The 7763-nt window shown below is 35.2% G+C and overlaps 1 protein-coding gene across 1 annotated transcript in view; it reads left to right on the top strand.

Moving 5' to 3' along the window:
* Positions 1-1385: 1385 nt before the first annotated feature.
* Positions 1386-7763, top strand: part of LOC106473139 (leucine-rich repeat-containing protein let-4-like) — a 17715-nt gene continuing 11337 nt past the window's right edge. The window contains exon 1 of the mRNA XM_022401632.1: positions 1386-1495. The gene's annotated coding sequence lies outside the window, so the exon portion shown is untranslated. The remainder of the gene's footprint in view (positions 1496-7763) is intronic.

The following is a 7763-nucleotide window of genomic DNA, read 5'->3' as shown; positions in this document are numbered from 1 at the left end:
TTTTAACCAAGTTCTGATAATGTTTCCTATATATATATTGGTAATTGATAGGTTTAACCAAGTTCTGATCGTGTTGTGCATAATAAATATGCGGGTGTCTAACGTATGTTATCATGATGAGTCCAGTTTATCAGACACATTACGTGAAACGTTATTAGAGACAAAACAAACAGTTATATTAATGAAGTTTGTCCACTTCTACATCTGTAAACACAAACAGTTATGTTAATGAAGTTTGTCCACTTCTACATCTGTAAACACAAACAGTTATGTTAATGAAGTTTGTCCACTTCTACATCTGTAAACACAAACAGTTATGTTAATGAAGTTTGTCCACTTCTACATCTGTAAACACAAACAGTTATGTTAATGAAGTTTGCCCACTTCTACATCTGTTATGTAACTCTTAAAGATTCTCTAACAGTTTAGTGCTTAATTTGTCCCAGTTTGTAACAGTCGTAACATTTTGTAACAGTTGTCCCAGTTTGTAACAGTCGTAACATTTTGTGACAGTTGTCCCAGTTTGTAACAGTTGTCCCAGTTTGTAACAGTCGTAACATTTTGTGACAGTTGTCCCAGTTTGTAACAGTCGTAACATTTTGTGACAGTTGTCCCATTTTGTAACAGTTGTCCGGTTCATTTTGTTTTTATCCTAACAAACACCCGAAAGAGTCATGTTAATTTCATATATTTACATTAACATGTTAATTTAGTGTTGTATGCCATTATGAGTTGTCCTTATGGAAAAAAAAGCAGAACGATGACTGGTAAACTCTCACGAAAAACACCTTAATAAACTAATTAAATTTTCGTTAGGTTTTCTTGCAACTAGAGGGAGCCATACACCGAACCGTATATAGTGTTTGTTAATATGCGCAAAGCTATAAGATGTGTTGTCTGTACTCTGCCCACAGCGGGTACTGAAATTCGATTTTGATCGTGGAATCTGAGAAAATAAACAGCACTTATTATGATGTAAATAAATTGGAGTGTAGCTGATTGGAGAAAAACGTTTAAAGAAAGTTTAATATTGAACTCGAATGTTGAACAACACGAGGTATAAAACTGACCTAACAATACACACTAAACTTGACTTTATTAGCACTGGTACTTATTATAAGTTCTTTTAAGCCCTCAGAGTGACGGCGAATAGAGCTGTGTATTGTTATGTTTATTTCTATATAAAACCATATTAAGCTTTGCGGCAACGCTAACGTGAGCTGTGATCGAACCAATAAAAGTACCAAAGCAGGCCTCGCAGCCAATCATCTCTCAGGTTTTTCGCGGAAAGCCCGGTTAGTGCACGAGAGCGGCAATGTTTGTCATGTTTTACAGCTAACAGCTAGAGAAGTACGAGAGACGGCGCTCGGGTTGACGGTAGCTTATCTCGTTTCGTTCCATACAACAGCAACTAGATGGTGAAGTTTGTCAGTGTTCACTAAGTTCTGGTCTCGTAGGAACAGCAGAACAACTTAGCTGCGTCAGCCACGTAGAGGTAGGTGTCTCTCAGGGTTCGAGGTTCGACACGAGAATAAACATTTTGTATTGTTACTTCCTATAACTTGGGGACTTTATTATATTTTAAAATAACAAATTTTCCATCATAATCAATTTTTATAAGTATAAGTAGCTCCTTTGATGTTTTTAACATTTTAGCAGGTAAGATCTAGCATCCTGAAACCTTAGGTTAAGCTCCAGGATATTGAAACCTTAAGCTAAGCTCTAGCATCTTGAAACCATAAGTTAAGATCCAGCATCTTGAAACCTCAAATTAAGCTCTAGCATCTTGAAACCATAAGTTGAGCTCTAGCATATTGAAACATTAAGTTAAGATCCAGCATCTTGAAACCATAAGTTAAGATCCAGCATATTGAAACATTAAGTTAAGATCCAGCATCTTGAAACCTTAAATTAAGCTCTATCACCTTGAAACCATAAGTTGAGCTCTAGCATCTTGAAACATTAAGTTTAACTCCAGCATATTGAAACCTTAAATTAAGCTCAAGCATATTGAAACCTTAAATTAAGCTCAAGCATCTTGAAACCATAGATAAATTTTTATGCAGATCTGGCATTTGATAATTCTCCGTGTGTCCCAATAATTTTTGACATTAAGATACTATTTTTTAAGAGTGCAGAGGTCGGTACATTTATCATTTTAAAATGTTGCTATCTTGATGATATTGGTCCACGAGTTGTTGGTCCACTGAACGGTTGGTGGACCAATATCATCAAGATAGTGAATGGTTACTATCTTGATCTATCTTGATGATATTGGTCCACGAGTTGTTGGTCCACTGAATGGTTGCTATCTTGATGATATTGGTCCACGAGTTGTTGGTCCACTGAATGGTTGCTATCTTGATGATATTGGTCCACTGAGTGGTTGCTATCTTGATGATATTGGTCCACGAGTTGTTGGTCCGCTGAGTGGTTGCTATCTTGAGTTTAGATGTGAAAAGAAAGCATCTCCTTGGTCGTCTGGCATATAAAAAGTCCGTTGTTATGAAATATATTTTTAGCAATCTTTACACTGACAGACATCCAGTTGTAGCTGCGAACATCTGATTCAGTATCAAAGTAGGTACTCTCTAGTACGGCAGTGACTTAGAACCGACGAATAACAGCCAGCTGCATTTACTACACATCACGGTCTGCTTCGTTACATATTATATTACAGACTTCATGAAATAGTTGTTGCCAACTAGCAATGGTCTGTTCTGAATGGTTGCCTTCCATTACTCTGATGGCACTCTAAATGAGTGGACTTTCTTTGAAGTCCAGCCACTTTCCATGAACACATTGGGGCATTTTGAACAATGTGATTCACTTCAAGGTGTTAAATGAGTCGAGATTGTAATACACCATTAAATATAACACATTATTTGTATTTCAGATCACGTGATATAAATATGTGTTAATTGCTAAAACTCAAGTACAAAACCTGATATGACGGTAGATAAAAAAGTGTTTGGTTCATAAAAATGTTGAAAAACTATTTTGGTAAACATATGTAATGGTTTACAATGTCAGAGTTTAGTGATGAAATAAGACTTCACAGTGTCAGAGTTTAGTGATGAAATAAGACTTCACAGTGTCAGAGTTTAGTGATGAAATAAGACTTCACAGTGTTAGAGTTTAGTGATGAAATAAGACTTCACAGTGTTAGAGTTTAGTGATGAAATAAAACTCCACAGTGTTAGAGTTTAGCGATGAAATAAAACTTCACAGTGTCAGAGTTTAGTGATGAATCAAAACTTCACAGTGTTAGAGTTTAGCGATGAAATAAAACTTCACAGTGTCAGAGTTTAGTGATGAATCAAAACTTCACAGTGTTAGAGTTTAGCGATGAAATAAACGAACACTGAAATATTAGAATGTCGAAAGACTACGTAGGAACGGAAGACGTGTTATTTTGAGCATGCGATTAGATGTGAAGGAAGATTCTGATGAGTAAGATCGAAGGAAGAAGAACGAGACCCACTTGATGACATTAGAAATTGACTGAAGATGAAAAGCTTGTATTAGAATGGCTGATGCTGGCAGGGAAGAGTAGAGAACATTGTCGTTGGCCCTCGACCCTGGGAATAACACCATCATTGATTGAGTGATCAAAGAATGTCCATTGTTTTTAAGTTTCTTACAAATGGCTTCCATGAAACTAAAAATATGCTAGAAGCACCAGAAAACACAACATGGCTACAATTCAGTATAAAAAAAATAGATTTTTGAATTTCAAATAAGGTGATGTAGAAAACAAATAACAACATTTAAAGCTTTTTTACATCTTCAATGCCCATTACACATAACTACAAAATGAGGAAAGCGGGGAACAAGATGAGTATTTTCTATTTCTGAAGCAGAAGACTATAAAATCTATAAGAGTTGATGTCAGAACACACTAAGCCTGAACACGTGTTATATGGTATCAAATTTCTTTGTTTTGTTTCAGTAATTACCATCTTTAGAGGATAGAAAGTAAGGCACGCGCATCTATATATATATATCGAGCTCTGATTGGCTGTGGGTTAATTCTACAGTGTCTCTATGTGGTCTTGAAATTCTATAACATTCTCAGGATTAAATTCCCGAATAGACATATCATATGAATTAGTTTTGCCTTAGCCTGTAAAACTGTTTTTCTTGCAATACCAAACCGTAACGTCAAAATAAGCAAAGCTTTACCTATGATTCCAATGAGGGAAAAAAAAGGAGTTTAATCTTTTATAATGCGGGATCAACGTTACCAGGAAACAACCCTTCAGTTTGTTGTTATTTTGTTATTCCGGTTCAAGAGCTGAAGTAGAATGGAAGCTTAATAATACCTAGAAGACACAACCCACGTTTACCCTGCACTTCTTGTATGGCTTCAGATTCTCATAGAGCTAAAAACTCTAGTGTAAGACTTCAGTTTCTCGTAATGCAAATGAACTATATACGTATATGGTGTAAAAGCATATCTTGTCTTAATGGTAGGGAAAAACCTTATCTTCGTGTAACTCTAACTACAAAGATGGGCTTGCTACGATCATGTAAAAACGTCGACAGACGCAATTTGAAACGTGTTGTAATTATATTCGTTTTTAAGATAAATGTTATATTTTCATAAAAAATATTTAAACTGTTCTACTCTCATAGCCTAGAGAAATAATCGTTTTTATTATGACCCAATCTCTTTGTTATTCACCACATCTATACATCTATATCCTGGTTGTATAGACCACACGTAGTCCCAGCTCGGCTCTAATGTGGCCAGTTTTATTGTGATTATGTATAAACACACACACGAGTAAAGTGAAAGGTGGTGTCATGTTATTCACTGCAAGTTTATGAACATTAACTTCTTGTTTTATGTTCAAATTTGGAATGTCATAAACAAAGAGAAAAGATGCAGAAATAAAGATAGTGTTATTAGAACAAATAATTTAATACCGTTATTTATCGTCCAGTGTTATGTTGATTTCACTGTTAGTACAAATAATTTAATACCGTTATTTACCGTCCAATGTTATGTTGATTTCATTGTTAGTACAAATAATTTAATACCGTTATTTACCGTCCAGTGTTATATTGATTTCATTGTTAGTACAAATAATTTAATACCGTTATTTACCGTCCAGTGTTATATTGATTTCATTGTTAGTACAAATAATTTAATACCGTTCAATGTTATGTTGATTTAATTGTTAGTACAAATTATTTAATACCGTTGTTATACATCATCCCTGTATCACCACTACACACTAACATAGTGACATAGTAACAATGTTTATAAAATGTTATATATATATAATAAACAATGTAAAGTTTATCCTAAAATCTATTGTAACAAAGGTATTTTTCGACACATTGTTTCCTCTGGTTCCCAACCTTTTGAAACATCATAAAAAAAAAAGACATGATCATTTTTTTACAGTTTTAACTTATGAAGTTTCTTGGTATTTTGTTGGTCAATAAGTCTCGTGAACAAAATCAGTAACTCCGGTTTATATCATATCACATACCTACAGCCCAGAAGAGTTCTTTCTAAATCAAGAGAGGGTTCAAAAAAACTTTCATAAAAAAACAACAACAACAACAACCATTCTTCAAAGTAAAAGTTATTAGGGGTTAAAGTCAGGTTGATGTAAAGATCTTGTTTAGGGTTTTCCCACCACTCCTTTTGTGTAATGAAATATTCCATGTAGTTTATACGTGAAAAGGTGAGTTCAAAGAGAAAACTGATTGATTCAATTTTGTTTTCTCTTGAACCGGTGGAGATCGAAAGGAGGAAATAAAAAATATTTTCGTTTCCGATCGATTTCCATAGCATACTTTGTTAAGGTAACAGGAAATGAAAATGGTTTTACACAGGACGTAAATTCTCCAATAATAAGGATAACGTTGAATGGTAGAAACGGGAAGGCTCGAAAAGGATTTTAAAAATTGCTATAGTTTTTTCTTTTTTCATGCAAACATATATGTCTGATTATTTTTGGATGCCTGAGGCTTGTATCACAATATCATGATATCACAATATCATATGGCATTCATTTCGATATGTAATAAGTATGATGACGTTACTGATTTTATCCAAACTGACTTTTACTTTTTTCTCAAAGTGCACTTGGCAAAGGTTTTGTTAAGTTTAATAAAGTTGTTACATCCTCCTACTTAGCCTGGTATGTTACATCCTTATATTTAGACTGCTATATTACATCCTCCTAATTAGCCTGGTATGTTACATCCGTATATTTAGACTGCTATATTACATCCTCCTAATTAGCCTGGTATGTTACATCCTCCTGTTTAGCCTGGTATGTTACATCCTTCTATTTAGCCTGCTATATTACATCCTCCTACTTAGCCTGGTATGTTACATCCTCCTACTTAGACCGGTATTTTACATCCTCCTACCTAAACCGGTATGTTACATCCTTCTATTTAGACTGCTATATTACATCCTCCTGTTTAGCCTGCTATATTACATCCTCCTTCTTAAACCGGTATGTCACATCCTCCTACTTAGCCTGGTATGTTACATCCTCCTACTTAAACTGGTATGTCACATCCTCCTACTTAGCCTGGTATGTTACATCCTCCTACTTAAACTGGTATGTCACATCCTCCTACTTAGCCTGGTATGTTACATCCTCCTACTTAAACTGGTATGTCACATCCTCCTACTTAGACTGGTATGTTACATCCCCCCTACTTAAACTGGTATGTCACATCCTCCTACTTAAACCGGTATGTCACATCCTCCTACTTAAACCAGTATGGCACATCTTCCTATTTAGACTGGTATGCTACATCCTCCTACTTAAACCGGTATGTCATTACCTCCTACTTAAACTGCTATATTACATCCTCCTACTTAAACCAGTATGGCACATCTTCCTACTTAGACTGGTATGTTACATCCTCCTACTTAAACTGGTATGTTACATCCTCCTACTTAAACTGGTATGTTACATCCTCCTACTTAAACTGGTATGTTACATCCTCCTACTTAAACTGCTATATTACATCCTCCTACTTAAACCAGTATGGCACATCTTCCTACTTAGACTGGTATGTTACATCCTCCTACTTAAACTGGTATGTTACATCCTTCTATTTAGACTGCTATATTACATCCTCTTACTTAGCCTGGTATGTCACATCCTCCTACTTAAACTGGTATGTCATATCCTCCTACTTAGCCTGGTATGTCATATCCTCCTACTTAAACTGGTATGTTACATCCTCTTACTTAAACTGGTATATTACATCCTCCTTCTTAAACTGGTGTCTTATATGCTTCTTGTCAAACCAGTGTAACAAGTTACCAACTAATTACTGGGTTATTAATAGTGCTATTAATAGTGATTAATTTGGATATTTCAGCACTACGGTAACGACCCAGATTAATCACTGTGAGGTTCATTTTTCCAAACACACTAGTAATGGAGACAGAAACCTAGCTCTGTGTATCCATATTCTTAGAAACAACAGTTCCACTAGTAATGGAGACAGAAACCTAGCTCTGTGTATCCATATTCTTAGAAACAACAGTTCTACTAGTAATGGAGACAGAAACCCAGCTCTGTGTATCCATACTTATAGAAACAACAGTTCTACTAGTAATGGAGACAGAAACCTAGCTCTGTGTATCCATATTGTTAGAAACAACAGTTCTACTAGTAATGGAGACAGAAACCTAGCTCTGTGTATCCATATTCTTAGAAACAACAGTTCTACTAGTAATGGAGACAGAAACCTAGCTCTGTGTATCCATATTC

Source organism: Limulus polyphemus, unplaced genomic scaffold (genome assembly GCF_000517525.1).
Source record: "Limulus polyphemus unplaced genomic scaffold, Limulus_polyphemus-2.1.2 Scaffold5918, whole genome shotgun sequence".
Taxonomy (NCBI): domain Eukaryota; kingdom Metazoa; phylum Arthropoda; class Merostomata; order Xiphosura; family Limulidae; genus Limulus; species Limulus polyphemus.
Note: the sequence above shows the minus strand (reverse complement) of the source record. Positions and strands in the feature narration are given on the sequence as shown.